Source organism: Eubalaena glacialis, chromosome 3, assembly GCF_028564815.1.
Source record: "Eubalaena glacialis isolate mEubGla1 chromosome 3, mEubGla1.1.hap2.+ XY, whole genome shotgun sequence".
NCBI lineage: Eukaryota > Metazoa > Chordata > Mammalia > Artiodactyla > Balaenidae > Eubalaena > Eubalaena glacialis.
In genome coordinates this window covers 82527080-82544389 of record NC_083718.1, presented here as the reverse complement: position 1 = coordinate 82544389, position 17310 = coordinate 82527080, and the positions used below count along the sequence as shown (strand labels likewise).

Genomic DNA, 17310 nt, shown 5'->3' with positions numbered 1-17310 from the left:
TGCCAATGCAGGGGACATGGGTTCCAGCCCTGGTCCAGGAAGATCCCACATGCCGCAGAGCAACTAAGCCCGTGCGCCACAAATACTGAGCCTGCGCTCTAGAGCCCACAAGCCACAACTACTGAGCCCGCGTGCCACAACTACTGAAGCCTGTGCACCTAAAGTCCGTGCTCCACAACAAGAGAAGCCACCGCAATGAGAAGCCCACGCACCGCAACAAAGAGTAGCCCCCCCTCGCCTCAAGTAGAGAAAGCCCGCGCACAGCAATGAAGACCCAATGCAGCCAAAAATAAATTTTAAAATAATAATTTAAAAAAAAAAGAAGTCAGATCAGGCTGGAGGCTGGGATATCTAGAGAGACTGGGGTTTGGGGAGGGGAGACTGTAAGAGATGAGGTGGGGAAGGAGGGGCGGGGAGCTGATTGACTGAGGAGCCCCAGTAAGACAATTGTAGGAAATTGCCGGTCAGATCCTTCCGGGGCAGCCTGGCTCCACTGCGAGCACTTGGAGGGGAGGGGGCTGGGGGAGTGGGCGTGAGGAGAAGCCCAAGGAGTCGATGACTTCAGCAGCTCAAGAACTTTCACTGGAACTGAGGAGATTTCCTTCCGGAGGAAGGCCCCCGAAGCCAGGAAGGACTGGGAAAGCCATTACTGAGGGGAGGTGCGGGGGGCCGGAGTGGGGGGCGGCGTTCTGAGGGTAGCAGTAGCGCCCCTCCTGCTAGCCAGGGAGACGGATTTGCGCCAGAACCTCCGCCCACGTGGGAGGGGCTGTCTAGCCTCACTGAGTGTCCCAGGCTGTCCTGCTGCGTAGGTCTGGGAGGGTGGGGGGCAACAGGGTTTCCCTGGAGCATGATAAGAATAATAACAACAGTAATCATTGGCATTCGATTGTGCCTTGCAGTTGACAAAGGCTTTCACATATATTATCTCATCAGCCCACATGACACCCTTGGAAGGGAAGGGCAGGGAGTGCAGCTGAGGTAGGAGGGCCCAGCTGTGGTCCAGCTGTGGGTAGGAGGGCCCACTGTAGAGAGTGTGCAGAGGGAACCAGCCCTGTGCAAGGCTGGGACCCAGAAAAAAAAAAAAAAAAAAAAAGCTGATAGAAGAAGACAAATATCCTCCCCCTACACCCTCTTTTCTCTATATCAAAGAGCTTGGGTAATTTATTTATCATAATAGTACATTTAGTGATAATATTTTTTAATGATTTATACCTTTCAGGACAGATCCATGGAATCTAATTAGCAGTGGAGGCCAGTTTTGCAGCCTGAAAGTCATTTTTTCATTAATTGCAAGAGCTGTAAAAATACAAAAATAAGTAAATTAACCATAAAAAAAACCCCTAATGCTGTCCAGGGAGATTTAATCTCATTGAGCTGGAACGCAAGAAAAATTCCAGGTGAGGTGTTTACCATCAAGATGCTGATGAATTTGGATACTGGTGAGGAGGATGAGGCCATAGGAAGAGAGGAGATGCGGGGGCAGGAACCCTGGTAGTGCTAACCCCAGGTTTAGTGAGAGGGACCAGATAGGGAAAAAACCCACCCACCCAGTTCCCTATCACACATATTGTACCAGTGAGTGGGTGGGTGGGTTGGTTGCCCTTTAAGAACCTTTCCATAGCGAAGATTCCATAACCAAATACATCTGTTAATCACTGTGGTACCCCTTCTGGACTTGATGCAGCCATCCCACTGTTACTCTCTGCCTTTGGCTTTGAAATGTGGACTGTATATGGCATACCTTGGCTGTTGATAATGTCCTATGATCAGGTTGGCTTATGTTGTCTCAGCCCACCAAACTCCCAGCAGGCCAGAACCAGGCCAAAATACCACATAGATCTCAGTATTCAGAACTGGAGTAATTTCAAACGTCTATCAAGTGAGAGGCAGTGTGATGCTGGGTAAGAGGCTAACTCTGGATTCAAACCCAGCTCTGCCACCTATAATCCGTGTAGCTTTGGGCAAATTTCTCAACTTCTCTAAGCCTCAGTTTTCTGCTCTAACACGGGAATGGTCATAATAAGACCTACCCCACAGGATTGCCTGGAGGATTATAAGAGGTTTTTCTCATTACATCCTTAGAACACTGAAGGGCAGGTAGTAAGAACTAGTAGTTTACTAGTGTTATTAAGAGTCTACATTATGCAAACCATAATGCTAGATGTAAGGAGTTCCTGATGTCCAGGGAACAGTTGGAAGCAAAATGCAGCCCATGATTAGACCCCTCAATGAGAGGTAAGATCTAAAAATCTTAGAAGAAAAACTAGAGATTATGCACTCCAACCGCTTATCCAGGGCTGAAATCCTTTTAAAAACATCTGTGTAACTTCCATGTTCTATTGGAAAACTTTCAGGGACTTGGAACTAAGACCATTCTATTTTTGAACAGCTGTAATTAGAATGTTCTTCCTGATATAAGAAGATGGAGATATTTCTATCATCAGAATTGCTTTTGAGGAAATCATCTTTGTTTATGGACAAGGAAGCATGCTCATGCTCCTTCAACAGCCACCTAAGGAAGGGACATCTTGTTGGATGAAGGGTCCTTTGTTTTGCTGAGCCTGGAGCTGAGTTTTTATATAAATTGTGAAGCTCAGGACGAGCTTGTCTGATAAATCCACTTGTGTGACGGTTGAAAGAAGAAGCAAGGGTAGAGGTATTCCAGTAGCTGAATTGAGACTTTGCAGACCACCTATAGCTAATAGAGACTTTAAAAAAAAAGACTAGTGTGATGGGAATTCCCTGACAGTCCAGTGGTTAGGACTTGGCTTCCCTGGTCGGTCGGAGAACTAGGATCCCACAAGCACCACCAAAAATACCCCAAAAAATGTGACTTTATTGTTTTCTAGAAAGGACACACACTTCTATAAAGAGGTACAGAGAAGAAATTTAAATTCTGCCATTGAAATAGTTACTGTTAACATTTGATGAACATCATTCCAATGTGAATTAAAAATTGTTTGATATTGGGTATTTAGTACAAATTCCCTTTATGTTTATGGAAAGGCCAATCTGCCTCTTATTACCTCTTCCACTGGCCCTACCACTGCCATTCCTAGCTGTGTAAAAGTCTCCTCTCTCTTCCAACAACAGCCAACCCCTCCACCGCTTCCCCCCATCTCCCCGACCCCCACCCCCGCCCCATATTGGAGCCTTAGCCATATAACATCACTAGTTTCTTTAGAGATTCCTCTAAGATCTGACTGCAAACTCTGTACCATTCTGGGTGAGCTCCTGTGGGTTCACCCTGGTCCGTCAACCTCCCTTTGACAGCCTGCCTCCCTGTCAGGAGCAGAATCATCCAGGTGCAGTCTGAGGAGTGCAGAGATCAGGCAGCTCTCACCTCCTTGCCTCTGTCACACAATGGGCTATTATGGAACTTGTGGTCACACATACCTCTCCCTTCCCCCACCTCCACAGTTTTTCTCACATTGCTGCTGTTAATCCAAGTCTCTCCCACCTTGTACTCTGTTAAATTTTAAAGTGAAAAATACCTATTTTACTAAAGATTTCATATAAGAGATGAAGAAGAGGAGGGTTATGTCACTGAGAGCACAGTGTTTCTACCTAGATACTCATTAGACAGGCTTACTGTCTCCTCAGACCCCCTCTCCAGCTGGCCCCCAGCCAGGATGGATCCAGCTTTTGTGGGGCTTGAAGTTTATGCAATCTGGTGGGTCCTCTTTAAGAAAGAGAATACAGGGCTTCCCTGGTGGTGCAGTGGTTAAGAATCTGCCTGCCAATGCAGGGGACACGGGTTCGAGCCCTGGTCTGGGAAGATCCCACGTGCCGCGGAGCAACTAAACCCGTGCGCCACAACTACTGAGCCTGCTCTCTAGAGCCTGTGAGCCACAACTACCGAGTCTGTGTGCTGCAACTACTGAAGCCCGCGCGCCTAGAGCCCTGCAACAAGAGAAGCCACCGCAATAAGCCCGTGCACCGCAACGAAGAGTAGCCCCGACTCACCGCAACTAGAGAAAGCCCGCGCACAGCAACGAAGACCCAACGCAGCCAAAAAAATAAATCAATAAAATAAATAAATTAAAAATAAAAAAGAGACAATACAAAATTAGGTATGAAATATTTAATTAGAATGTGAAGATAAATTACAACAAATTACAAATTTAAAATTTCGAAAAGCTGACAAACATCCAAACATACCAAAACCTAGAAAAATAACAATATCTTTTTTTTCCATTATGCTTTATTACAAGATATTGAATATAGTTCCCTGTGCTATACAGTAGAACCTTGTTGTTTATCTATTTTATATATAGTAGTTTGCATCTGCTAATCCCAAACTCCTAATTTATCCCTCCCCCACTCCCTTTTCCCTTTGGTAACCATAAGTTTGTTTTCTATGTCTGTGAGTCTGTTTCTGTTTCATAAATATGTTCATTTGTGTCATATTTTATTTATTTACTTGTAATAAATTTATTTATTTTTTGGCTGTGGTGGGTCTTCATTGCTGCACGCGGGCTTCTCATTGCAGTGGCTTCTCTTTGTTGCGGAGCACGGGGTCTAGGCACGCGGACTTCAGAAGTTGTGGCTCGCGGGCTCTAGAGCACAGGCTCATAGTTGTGGCGCATGGGCTTATTTGCCCTGCAGCATGTGGGATCTTCCCAGACCAGGGCTCGAACCCATGTTCCCTGCATTGGCAGGTGGATTCTTAACAACTGCACCACCAGGGAAGTCCATGTGTCATATTTTAGATCCACATATAAGAGATATCATATGGTATTTGTCTTTTTCTGACTTTCTTCACTTAATATGATAATCTCTAGGTCCATCATGTTGCTACAAATGGCATTATTTCATTCTTTTTTATGGCTGGGTAGTATTCCATTGCATATACGTACCACATCTTCTTTATCCATTCATCTGTCAATGGACATTTAGGTTGCTGCCATGTCTTGGCTATTGTAAATAGTGCTGCTATGAACATTGGGGTGCATGTATCTTTTTGAATTATAGTTTCCTCTGGATATATGCCCAGAAGTGGGATTGCTGGATCATGTGGCAACCCTGTTTTTAGTCTTTTAAGGAAACTCCATACTGTTTTTCATAGTGGCTGCCCCTATTTACATTCCTACCCACAGTGTAGGAGGGTTCCCTTTTCTCCACACCCTCTCTAGCATTTGTTATTTGTAGACTTTTTAATGATGGCCATTCTGACCAGTATGAGGTGGTACCTCACTGTAGTTTTGATTTGCATTTCTCTAATAATTAGTGATGTCGAGCATCTTTTCATGTGCCTATTGGCTATCTGTATGTCTTCTTTGGAGAAATGTCTGTTTAGGTCTTCTGCCCATTTTTTGATTGGGTTGTTTGTTTTTCTTGGAAAAATAACAATATCTTTATTAACTGCCTGACACGTCTATAATATTATTTCCTTCTTTTCTTGTTGCATATTCTTTGATTGGCTTTTCATATGACAATTTTTTTTTTTTTTTTTGGCTGTGTTGGGTCTTCGTTTCTGTGCGTGGGCTTCCTCTAGTGGCAGCAAGCGGGGGCCACTCTTCATCGTGGTGCGCGGGCCTCTCACTGTCGCGGCCTCTCTTGTTGTGGAGCACAGGCTCCAGACGCACAGGCTCAGTAGTTGTGGCTCACGGGCCCAGTTGCTCCACGGCATGTGGGATCTTCCCAGACCAGGGCTCGAACCCGTGTCCCCTGCATTGGCAGGCGGATTCTCAACCACTGCACCACCAGGGAAGCCCGACAATGATTTTTGTGATATCATTCTCTATGGAGGGAATAGAAAGATAATTCAGTCCTTCCTCTCTCAAAGTTAAGTGAAATTTTTTTTTATTATCAATAAGTGGGATACAGAAAGCATGTAACTTCATATACAAACTTGCTGTTTATAATACTGCTGCAGGTTTATGCCCTACATCAGAAGTTCTGATGAAAAATTATATTTTGCACAATTTTCATCAAAAAGTGAAAAAAATATGTTTATAATTATATACTAGATAACTGAGTATATTCCTGATGGGAGAGAACTTCTGTTTTGACTAGGTATCAAGGAAAGTTGAATTCTCCCTTTACAATTTTACACATCTGGTGACTAGAAGAATTTTCCATAGACTAGTTTCTGGCTTTCTGTGTATTTCAAATCTTGTTTCTTCTCTACTAGCCATGTGCTTCCAGAGCTCAGCATAAAGGATATGTTCACATCCTATGTTCATATAGTCTCTGGCCCTGTACCTGTCATAATGCTGGATGAGCCTGCTTAGTCCATGGTAGAGTACTCCCGAAAGCTATTCCTACGTGGAAATGGTTAGCAATAACTGTGTATGAAAGTGACTGCAAACTATGGAAATATATCCCACTGAACTCGAACGCAATGTATTTCCAACTAAACCTCACCTTAGCCAGATCACCAAAACGCCTCTCATACTACACAACAGAAGGCGAAGCTTGCAGAGGTGCCAGAGTGGAAAAAGAGTGGTGTTAGCAAATTATGGCTAAAATATCTCCCTTTTGCAAATTTTACAAACGCACGTGAGCCCATTGCTAGACACTCTCCCAGGGTCTTGGAAGCAGTCAGTGCAAGTGAGTAGCTCAGAAGCCTAAGCTTCATTAGTCCATATTAAATCTGCCTCTTCTATCTCCAGCCGTTCCCTATACCACCTCTAAAATTCCCCAGGATCCAGTCCCCAGGGGATCACCAACCCCCCCCCCCCAAATGAGATATAATCAACATATTATATTAGTTTCAGGTGTACAACATAATGTTTCAGTATGTGTATAGATTGCAAAATAATCACCACAGTAAGTCTAGTTAACATCCAACACCACACAGAGTTACAATTTTTTTTTCTTGTGATGAGAACTTTTAAGAAATGCTCTCTTAACAACTTTCAGATATACAATACAGTATCATTTACTGTAGTCACCCTGCTGTGCATTACATCCCCATGAGTTATTTATTTTTGTAACTGGAAGTTCGTACTTTGTGGCCATTTCGCCACCCCACCCCCGACCACCAATCTGTTCTCTGTATCTATGAGTTCAATTTTTGTTATTGTTGTTGTTTGTTTGTTTTAGAGCCCACATATAAGTGAGGCTGTACAGTATTTGTCTTTCTCTGATTTATTTCACTTAGCATAATGCCCTTGAGGTCCATCCATGTTATCCTAAATGGCAAGATTTCCTTCTTTTACGGCTGAATAATATTCCATTGAATATACATACCACATTTTCTTTATCCATTCATCTAATGGAAACTTGGGTTGCTTCCATCTTGGCTATTGTAAATGATGCTGCAATGCACTTGGGGGTGCATATGTCTTTTCGAGTTGTTTTCCTTTCGTTCAGGTCAATATCCAGAAGTAGAATTGCTGGCATACATGGTAGTTTCTTTTCTTTTTTTTTTTTTTATTATTTATTTTTCGCTGCGTTGGGTCTTCATTGCTGCAGGCGGGCTTTCTCTAGTTGCGGCGAGTGGGGGCTACTCTTAGTTGCTGTGCACAGACTTCTCATTGCGGTGGCTTCTCTTGTTGTGGACCAGTTGCGGTGCGTGAGCTCAGTAGTTGCAGCATGCAGGCTTCAGTAGTTGTGGCACGCAGGCTCAGTAGTTGTGGCTCGCGTGCTCTAGAGCGCAGGCGCAGTAGTAGAGCACATGGGTTTAGTTGCTCCGCGGCATGTGAGATCTTCCCGGACCAGGGATCGAACCCGTGTCCCCCTGCATTGGCAGGCGGATGCTTAACCACTGCACCACCAGGGAAGTCCTATGGTAGTTTCTTTTAAATTAAACTAGTTGAATTTTAAAATCAGCAATTACACAGTTGAAAAATAAAATATGTATATAAAGATACACAATGAAAAGTTTCTCTTGCATCTGCCCCATTGTCATCTATATCCACGTAAATATAAGTAAGCACTTTTATTAATTTCTTTTTGTCCTTACCAAGTTTCTTTACATGAGCGTGAGCACACATAAGTATATATTATGTTTTCCTCTTTCTTACACAAATGGTAGCATCTTGCTTAGCTCACTTAATGACATATTTTTGAACTCTTTCCATATCAGCTTGGAAAGAGCTTCCTTCTTCTTTTTGAGCTGCATAGTATTAATTTTGTGGATATGTCATAATCTATTAACCTAGTTGATGGACATTGACATGTTTTCAATCTTTTGCTATTATATATAATGTTGTTATGTTTAATCAGATACCTATGCCTAATGTGTAATCTCATATCTTTGTCGTGTTCCATGCAGTATATCTGCAAGATAAACTCCTGGAAGTGGGATTGCTGAGTCAAAGAGTATATGTGTTTGTAGTTCTTATATCTATTTCAAATTGTCCCCATATAGGGTTTACCAATATGTACACCCACCAACAAAACATGAGTGTGACTAATTCCCTAAAACTTTGACAACTGTTTTCAAACTTTTGGGATTTTTGCCAACCTGACAGATGAAAATTAGTGTCTCAATTTCATTTCATTTGCTCTGTTTTTAAAAATTGAGGTAAAACGTATATATAGTAAAATGTACAGCTCAATAAATTTTTACATATGTATGCCATCACCCAAATAAACCACATAACCATCACCCAAATGAAGATCTGATTGTTCCTAGTACCTCAGAAGTCGCCTTCATTACCTTTCCCGATCAGTACCTCCTCCAACCCTCACCTCCTCAGAGTCAGTCATTATTCTTATTAATATTGGCATAGATAACTTTAAGTATTCTTGAACTTCATATGCGTGAAATGACACAATATATACTTAGTGTACCTAGTGTGTCTGGGTTCTTTTTTTTTTTTCTTTAAGACTTTTTTTTTAGTTAATTAATTAATTTATTAATTTATTTATTTTTGGCTGCGTTGGGTCTTCGTTGCTGCGCGCAGGCTTTCTCTAGTTGCGGTGAGCGGGGGCTATTCTTCGCTGCGGTGCGCGGGCTTCTCATTGCGGTGGCTTCTCTTGTTGCGGAGGACGGGCTCTAGGCGCACGGGCTTCAGTAGTTGGCGGCACGCAGGCTCAGACTTTTTAAAGAACAGTCTAATGTCCCAGCAAAACTGAGGGGAAGGTACAGAGGTTACCCATACACCCCCTGCCCCACACGTGTATAGCCTCCCCCTTTATCAACATCCCACACCAGATTGGTACATTTCTTACAACTGATGAACCTACATTGACACATTATTACCATCCAAAGTCGACAGTTTACCTCAGGGTTCACTCTTGGTGTTGTACATTCTATGGGTTTGAACAAATGTATAATGACATGTATCCATCACTATATCATACAGAGTATTTTCACTGCCCTAAAAATTCTCAGTGCTCTCCTTATTCATCCCTCCACCCACCACCCACCCCCTGGCAACCAGATCTTTTTATTGTCTGCACAGTTTTGCCTTTTCCAGAACGTCATAAAGTTGGAGTCATACAGTATGCAGCCTTTTCAGATTGACTTCTTTCACTTAGTAATGTGCATTTAAGGCTCCTCCATGTCCTTTCATGGCTTGATACATGACTTCTTTTTGGTGCTGTGTCTGGATTCTTTCAGTCAACATTATGTCTGTGAGATGAATCCAGTGTTATGAGAGTAATGGAGTTTGTTCTTTTTTACCACTATATATTATTCCACTGTATTAATATATCTATAATTATTTATCCTTTTTATTGTTTTTCTTTTTTTTAATTTTAAAAAAATTTCTGTTTTTTGGCTGCATTGGGTCTTAGTTGTGGCATGCGGGATCTTCACTGAGGCATGTGGGATCTTTCATTGTAGAGTGTGGGCTCTGTAGTTTGTGGCACACCGGCTTAGCTGCCCCACGGCATGTGGGATCTTAGTTCCCTGACCAGGGATGGAACCTGCGCCCCCTGCGTTGGAAGGCAGATTCTTTACCACTGGACCACCAGTGAAGTCCTTATTTTTTCTTTTTTTTTTTTTTTGATTGAAGCATAGTTGATTTACAATGTTGTGTTACTTAAGGTGTGATTTCAGCAAAGTGATTCATGTATCTATGAATATATATTATATATATATATATTATTCCTTTCTGTATCCTTTCTATTGTTGATGGACTTTTGGATTGTTTCTAGTTTTTTTTAAAAAGACTATTTTTTAAGAGTAGTTTTAGGTTCACAATTGTTTCTAGTTTTTTACTGTAATAAATAATGCTACTGGCCACACCACTTGGCATGTGGAACTTCCCTGATCAGGGATCTAACCCGCGCCCCCCTGCAGTGGAAGCGGGGAGTCTTAACCACTGGACCACCAGGGAAGTCCTATGAACTTTCTTATACATGCCTTTTAGTGGACACATACACTAATTTCTCTTGGCTGTAAACTTAGAGTGGAACTACTATGTCCTGGGACAGGCAACTGTTTAACTTTGGTAGATACTGTTCAACGGTTTACTAAAGTAATTAGACTAATTTCCACACCATCCAGCAGTGTATGATAGTGCCAATCACTGGACATCCTCACCAACACTTGGTATTGTCAGTCTTTTCATTCTCGTAAGTGTTTAGTGGTATTTCATAAGTTTCTTTTTGAAATTTTAAAAAATTGAAGTAATTTTTAATTTACAGAACTGTTGCAAGAAGGGTACAAAGAACTTCTGTACACCCTTCAACTAGATTTACCCATTAACATTTTACCACATTTTCTTTATCATTCTCTGTCTCTCCCTTTCTATCTACCTATCTGTATACATCTATATATCTATATCTATAACATAAAGGGTTAGGATTTTATATATATAAGTATAAATATACATATTAATATATTATTTTATGTATGTATAAATTATATATGACATTCTCTTACATAACCAGTATTTATTTGTCGAAATCAGGAAATGTACTTCTATCTAGTCTATAGCATGTATTCAAATTTTTCCAATTGTTCCAATAATGTACATTATAGAAAACATTTTTTTTTTCAGTCCAAGATCCAGTCCAGGATCACACATTACATATAGTTGTCATGTCTTGGTATTTTTTAATCTAGAAGAGTCCTTCAGTCTTAGGTCTAAATGACCTTAACATTTTGGACAGACCAGTTATGTTTTAGAATGTCTCTCAATTTGGGTTTCTCTGATTCTTGCTTAAATCATTATTACTATAATTTTTGTCAAATGGTGATTTTTTTCATTGTAGTTTTTTAAAATTATTTTTTACTGTGGTAAAATACATGCAACACAAAATTTGCCATTTTAACCATTTTTAAGTGTGTAAGTCAGTGACATTAATTACATTCACAATGTTGTATAACCATCAACATTATTCCCAAAATGTATTCATCACCTCAAAAAGAAAGTCTATAACCACTAAACAATGATTTCCCATTCCCACCTCCCCTAACCCCTGGTAACCTCTAATCTACTTTCTATTTTTATGAATTTGTCTATTGTAGACATTTCATATAAGTGGAATCATGCAATAGTTATCCTTTCCTGTCTGGATTATTTCACTTAGCATATTGTTTTTAAGGTTCATCCATGTTGTAACATGCATTTGATTTGTATTTCCCTTATTACTAATGATGTTGACCATCTTTGCATGTGCTTATTGGCCAATTGTATATCTTCTTTGGGCAAACATCTATTCAAGTCCTCTGCCCATTTTCTAATTGGGTGGTTTGTGTTTTTGTTTTTGAGTTTTAGGAGTTCTTTATATATTCTGGATATTAAACCCTCATATGACATGAAAATATTTTCTCCCTTTCTATGGGTTGTCTTTTAACTTTCTCGATAATATCCTTTGATGTACAAAAGTTTTAAATTTTAATGAAGTCCAGTTTATTTCTTTTTACTTTTGTTGTTCACACTTTTGGTATTATATCTAAGAATCCATTGCCAAATCCAATGTCATAATGCTTTTATCCTATGTTTTCTTCTAAGAGATTTATAGTTTTAGCTCTTATATTTAAGTTGCTGATCCATTTTTAGTTAATTTTTGTATTTGGTGTGAGGTGGGTATCCAATTTCATTCTTTTGCATGTGGAAATCCAGTTGTCCCATCACTATCTGTTGAAGAGACTGTTCTTTCCCCATTGTATGAACTTGGCACCCTTGTCAAAAATTGACTAGCTATAAATTTATTATCTTATTTCTGGACTCTCAATTCTATTCTATTGATCTATAAGTCTATATTCATACCAATATAACACTGTTTTCATTACTGTAGCTTATTGTAGTAAATTTTAAAATTGGGAAGTGTGAGTCCCTTGACTTTGCTCTTTCTTTTTCAAGATTATTTTGGCTATTCAGAGCCCCTTGCAATTCCTTGTGAATTTATAGATTGGCTTTCCATTTCTGCAAAAAAGGTTGTTGGAATTTTGATAGAGATTGCATTAAATCTGTAGATCAGTTGCTTTGTATAGCACTGACAGCTTAATATTATCTTCTTACCCACGAACATGGGATGCCTTCCATTCGTTTAGGTCTTCCTTAATTTCTTTCAGCAGTAGTTTGAAGTTTTCAGTGTACAACTCTTTTACACCCTTGTTTAAATTTATTCCTAAGTAATTTATTCTTTTGAAGCTATTATAAATATTATATAAATATTATAGATATTATAAATGGAATTGCCTTTTTTTTTTTTTTGCCACACCGTGTGGCTTGGAGGACCCAGCAGTGAAAACTCAGAGTCCTAACCACTGGACCACCAGGGAATTCCCATAATTGCCTTTTTTTTTTTTTTTTCCTTTCTTAAAGCCTTTACTTTTCAGACATGACAGAAAAATCTTACAGGTACACATGGAAAAGTAATACATGATCACAGTTGAAAGTGAAGACAATCTAGTCAGAAAGCTTTACTCCTGTCAGCTAATGTTGAAGCTGAAGTTCCGAGTATGACATGCTGCAGGGCTGAAAGGAATGGTAATTAGTATTCTTCTCCTTCTTCCTCTCCCTCTCCTTCAACAGCACCCACACCAACCTCCTCATAATCCTTCTCAAGGGCAGCCATATCCTCACGGACCTCAGAAAACTCTCCTTCTTCCATGCCCTCACCCACGTACCAGTGAACAAAGGCACGCTTGGCATACATCAGGTCAAACTTGTGGTCCAGGCGAGCGCAGGCCTCAGCGATGGCTGTGGTGTTGCTCAGCATGCACACAGCTCACTGTACTTTGGCCAGGTCTCCACCAGGTACCACAGTGGGAGACTGGTAATTAATGCCAACTTTGAAGCCAGTGGGGCACCAGTCCACAAACTGGATGCTGCACTTGGTCTTGATGGTGGCAATGGCAGCATTGACATCTTTGGGAACCATGTCACCACGGTACAACAGGCAGCAAGCCATGTATTTACCATGGTGAGGGTTGCATTTCACCATCTGGTTGGCTGATTCAAAGCAAACACTGGTGATCTCTGCTACAGAAAGCTGTTCATGGTAGGCTTTCTCAGCAGAGATGACAGGGGCATATGTGGCCAGAGGGAAGTGGATGCAGGGATAGGGCACCTGGTTGGTCTGGAATTCTGTCAGATCAACATTCAGGGCTCCATCAAATCTCAGGGAAGCAGTGATGGAGGACACCATCTGGCTAATAAGGCGGTTAAGATTCGTGTAGGTTGGGCACTCAGTATCGAGGTTTCTCCGACAGATGTCATAGATGGCCTCATTGTCTACCATGAAGGCACAGTCAGAGTGCTCCAGGGTGGTGTGGGTGGTGAGGATGGAGTTGTAGGGCTCAACTACAGCTGTGGAAACCTGGAGGGCTGGGTAAATGGAGAACTCCAGTTTGGACTTCTTGCCATAATCGACAGAGAGACGTTCCATCAGCAGGGAGGTGAACCCAGAACCAGTTCCCCCACCAAAGCTGTGGAAAACCAAGAAGCCCTGAAGACCTGTGCACTGGTCAGCCAGTTTCCGAATTCGGTCCAAGATGAGGTCAATGATCTCCTGGCCAATGGTGTAGTGACCTCGGGCATTGTTATTGGCAGCATCTTCCTTGCCTGTGATGAGCTGCTCAGGGTGGAAGAGCTGGCGGCAGGTGCCAGTGCGAACTTCATCAATGACCATGGGTTTCAGGTCTACAAACACTGCCCTGGGCACATGCTTGCCAGCGCCTGTCTCACTGAAGAAGGTGTTGAAGGAGTCATCTCCTCCCCCAGTAGTCTTGTCACTTGGCATCTGGCCATCGGGCTGAATGCCGTGTTCCAGGCAGTAGAGCTCCCAGCAGGCATTGCCGATCTGGACACCAGCCTGGCCAACGTGGATGGAGATGCACTCATGCATGGTGGCTACGGGTCAGCAGGTGCAGGCCACAGGAGTAGACACCGGGTCCCGGTTACCCTCCTCGACAAGCTAAGAGGCGAGGTAAGTAACGCACTGAGGCGGGGGCGGTGCGGGAGCCACTTAAGTAGCGGTCCGGGGAGGGGAGGGGCTGGCGGGCACAGTTGGTGCCATGGCCGCAGGCCCCTTCCCCCGGCCCAGCGCACCCTCCATAATTGCCTTTTTAATTTCCTTTTCGGACTGTTCACTGCTGTTGCACAGAAACACAGCTGGTTTTTGTGTGCTGATCTTGTACCCTACAACTTTGCTGAATTCATTTATTAGCTCTAGGGTCTCTCTTATGGATTCTTTGGGGGTTTTCTCTATATAGGATTGTCATCTGTGCATAGATATTTAACATTACTTCTTCCTTTTCAATTTGGATGTCTTTTATTTCTTTTCCTTTTCTATTTGCTCTGGCTAGAATTTCCAGTATCACATTGTAGTTTTAATTAGTATTATTGCCCTAATGACTGTTGATGTTGACAACCTTTTCATATGTCTGTTAACCATTTGGATGTCCTTCTTTGTGAAATGCCAGCTTACGTCTTTTGTCCATTTTTCAAATGAGTTGTCTGTCTTTTATATATCTATATCTATCTGTCTGTCTACCTATCTATCTATCATCTATCTATCTATCATCTATCTATCTATCATCTATCTATCTCTCATCTTGTGATACCAGTCTTTTGTCAGATATGTGCATTACATATATTTTCTCCCAGTCCATGGCTTGTCTTTTATTCTTTTAATGATGTCTTTTAATGGACAGTTCTTAATTTTAATGAAGTACAATTCATCCATCCTTCCATTATGATTTCTGTGTCTATTAAGAAATCTTTGCCTGTCCCACTTCACTAATTTTTTAATATTAATTTCAGGAACTCACATTTATCCCTGTTTGTTTTAAATCCTTTCTATTGGGTTGGCCAAAAGGCTCATTCCATTTTTTCTGTAAGATGGCTCTAGTAGCACTTAGTTGTCTTTAACTTCATTCGAAACAATTTTGTTAGATTGTATGTGACAGCTGTCATATCAGTGTGCATTTAAAAAAAGACTTATCAAAATTGGTGAATTTTTAGGTAGCCATTTTAATATTGAAGATGGAAGAAAAAAAGCAACATTTTCGGCATATTATGCTTTATTATTTCAAGAAAGGTAGAAACTCAACTGAAACGCAAAAAGATTTGTGCAGTGTATGGAGAAGGTGCTGTGACTGATTGAACGTGTCAAAAGTGGTTTGCAAAGTTTCGTGCTGGAGATTTCTCGCTGGACGATGCTCCACGATCGGGTAGACCAGTTGAAGTTGATAGCGATCAGATGGAGACATTAATTGACAACAGTCAACGTTATACCATGCGGGAGATAGCCGACATACTCAAAATATCCAAGTCAAGCCTTGAAAATCATTTGCACCATCTTGGTTATATTCATCACTTTGATGTTTGGGTTCAACATAAGTTAAGCGAAAAAAACCTTCTTGACCATATTTCCACATGCGATTCTCTACTTAAACGTAATGAAAACGTTCCGTTTTTAAAACAAATTGTGACAGGCGATGAAAAGTGGATACTGTACAAGAATGTGGAACAGAAAAGATCGTGGGGCAAGTGAAAGGAACCACCACCAACCACACCAAAGGCTGGTCTTCATCCAAAGAAGGTGATGGTGTGTATATGGTGGGATTGGAAGGGAGTCCTCCGTTATGAGCTCCTTCTGGAAGACCAAACGATTAATTCCAACAAGTACTGCTCCCAATTAGACCAACTGAAAGCAGGACTCGACAAAAAGTGTCCGGAATTAGCCAACAGAAAACGCATACTCTTCCATCAGGATAACACAAGACCGCATGTTTCTTTGATGACCAGGCAAAAACCGTTACAGCTTGGCTGGGAAGTTCTGATTCATCCACCGTATTCACCAGACATTGCACCTTCGGATTTCCATTTATTTCGGTCTTTACAAAATTCTCTTAGTGGAAAAAATTTCAATTCCCTGGAAGACTGTAAAAGGCACTTGGAACAGTTCTTTGCTCAAAAAGATAAAAAGTTTTGGGAAGATGGGATTATGAAGCTGCCTGAAAAATGGCAGAAGGTAGTGGAACAAAACGGGGAATACATTGTTCAATAAAGTTCTTGATGAAAAATGAAAAATGTGTCTTTTATTTTTACTTAAAAACCAAAAGCACTTTTTGGCTTTTAACCCAATAGAATAAGGCCTAGGCATGTAAATAAGCACATTTTTCACTATTAAATATCTTATGTTCAGTTCATTCTCTGATCTCATTAACAACTTTTCAGTGCAATCTGGCAATCCAGTCTATTAGCTAGTAGTCTCAACTTTATGTTTTTCTGTATATTTTATAAGCATGCCTTTTTAGTCTTTACCCAGATCCTTTCTTTAATTCATCATTCTGTCTGAGGTAGGGAGAAATCCTCCATTGTCACAACCCAAAAGCCTCTCAGGATTATTAGGCATTGGGTTGTTTTTCTCCCTGATGGAGGAACTTTTTGCAGCACTGTCTTTTTATTTTTATTTTTTCTTGATTCTAGGGCCTTATTATTTGATTCTTATTAATGATAACTATAGTTTCCCCTGCCTCCAAAAAAAACTTTCTATTTGCAATCTCAATTACCTTCAACACAGGTAATGCAATCTCAATTACCTTCAACACAGGTTTGGATTTTGACAAATGGAAGGTCTTTTGTTCTAGAAATCAACTAGGTAGGGGCAGGATCAGGGAAGAGCTCAGTTTCTTCAGAGGAGAGGAGGAGAATATTTTGAGGTTGTTAAATAGAATAAAGTAGATTTCCATGTCTTGATTTGGGGAAAAAAATTGCCAGGATATAAATGTTAATTGCGCAAGAAGCAAGAAATTGTAAAACATGATTTTATTTTTGTTAAAAACCAAATGAAAACAACCAAAGAAATAAACTGTGGATACGTGTTTATGCATGTTTGAAAAAGTAGGGAAAGATATACAACAAATTAGTGACACTGATGACTCAAGAGAAGTAAGACTGGAGGGGTGAAAAGGAAAAAAGAGAGTTCACTTCAACTTTAATGTTTGAA

General features: G+C 40.9%; 1 pseudogene; it reads right to left on the bottom strand.

Moving 5' to 3' along the window:
* Positions 1 to 12823: 12823 nt before the first annotated feature.
* On the bottom strand, positions 12824 to 14202 carry LOC133088151 (tubulin alpha-1B chain-like; annotated as a pseudogene).
* Between the last annotated feature and the right edge of the window lie 3108 nt (positions 14203 to 17310).